The sequence below is a fragment of the Penaeus monodon genome, chromosome 32 (genome assembly GCF_015228065.2).
Source record: "Penaeus monodon isolate SGIC_2016 chromosome 32, NSTDA_Pmon_1, whole genome shotgun sequence".
NCBI classification, from domain to species: domain Eukaryota; kingdom Metazoa; phylum Arthropoda; class Malacostraca; order Decapoda; family Penaeidae; genus Penaeus; species Penaeus monodon.
The window spans coordinates 31,959,586-31,961,252 of record NC_051417.1 but is presented as its reverse complement, the minus strand read 5'-3'; positions in this window follow the sequence as shown (position 1 = coordinate 31,961,252).

Genomic DNA, 1,667 nt, shown 5'->3' with positions numbered 1-1,667 from the left:
ATAAAAAAATCAATTTCAATAAAAATTTAAAAAATAATATTAAACATAAAATTAAATACAAAAATTTTAATTTCAAAAAAAATAAAAACATAAATCCCAAACAAATAATAAAACAAATCAAATAAAATCATAATAAATATTCAAAATATATAAATAAAATTATTAAATAAATAAAAAATAAATAAAAAAAAATTAATAAAAAACAAAAAAAAAATAAAAATATAAAAAACAAAAATAAACAATTTAAAAAATAAATATAAATATATACAAATAAATAAAAAAAAATAAATATTAAATTTAAAAAAAAAAAAAACAAAACAATAAACAAAAAAAAAAAAAAATAAAAAAATTTTAAAAAAATTTTTAAAAATAAAATAATAAATAATAAAAAAAAAAAAAAAAAATAAAAAAAAATATAAACTTTTTTAAAAAAATATTAATATAAATTAAAAAAAAATATAAAATATAAATAAAATAAAAAAAATAAATTATATAATAAAATAATTAAAAAAAAATTATAAAAAATTTTTTTTTTTACATATATATATATAAAAATACATATAAATAATAATAAATAAAATATAATATATATAAAAAGGGAATATAATTTTAAAAAAAAAGTAAGAATAAAAAAAAAAAATTTATATAAAATTTTTTAAATATAAATTTAAATATAAAAAAATACAAAAAAAATATTTAAAAAAAAAAAAAAAAAATAAAAAATAAATAAATAAAAAAAAAATAATAATTTAAAAACAAAACATAACAATACATAAATATACAAAATATTATAATTAAATAAATAAAAAAATAAAAAAATATACAAACAAAAAAAAATAATAAAATAAAAACAATAAAATATAAATAAAAAAATAAAATAAAATTTAAAAAATATTAAAAAACAATTTCTAAATAAAAAAAAAACAAAAATAAAAAAAAAAAAAAAAAAATATATTTTATAAAATAAAAAAAATATATATATATATATAAATTTTATTAAAAATAAATAATTAAAATAATTTCAATACATATATATAAAAATCTATAATTTTTATATATATATATAATATATATATATTAAAATTTTTAAAATTAATATAAATTAAAAAAATAATAAAAATAATAAATTTAAATATAAATATATAATATTTTTAATTTTTTATTTAAAAAAAATTTTTTTAAATTAAATAAAATTAAATATAAAATTTTATAATAAAATATATAAAATAAAATATATTAAATTAAAATTTTTAATATAATTTTAAAATATAAAAAAAAATATAAAAAAAAAAATTTTTTTTTTTAAAAACAATAATAAAAAATAATATACAATTTTAAAATATATTAAAATATAATTAAAACTATAAATAAAAAAAAATAATATAAAAATAAAAAAAAAAAAAAAAAAACATTTAAAATAACAAATAGAAATTAATAAAATAATAAAAAAGGAGATAAAAAATAAAAAAAAAAAATAAAAAAATATAAAAAAAAATTAAAAAAAATATATATATTTTAAAAAATATTATTAAAAAATTTTTAAATATTAAAAAAAAAAAATTTTTAAAAATTGATAAATAAAAAAAATTTTTTTAAAAATTTATTTTTATTATAAAATTAAAATAAAATATATATTTTAAAAATATATATATAAATCAACACAAAAA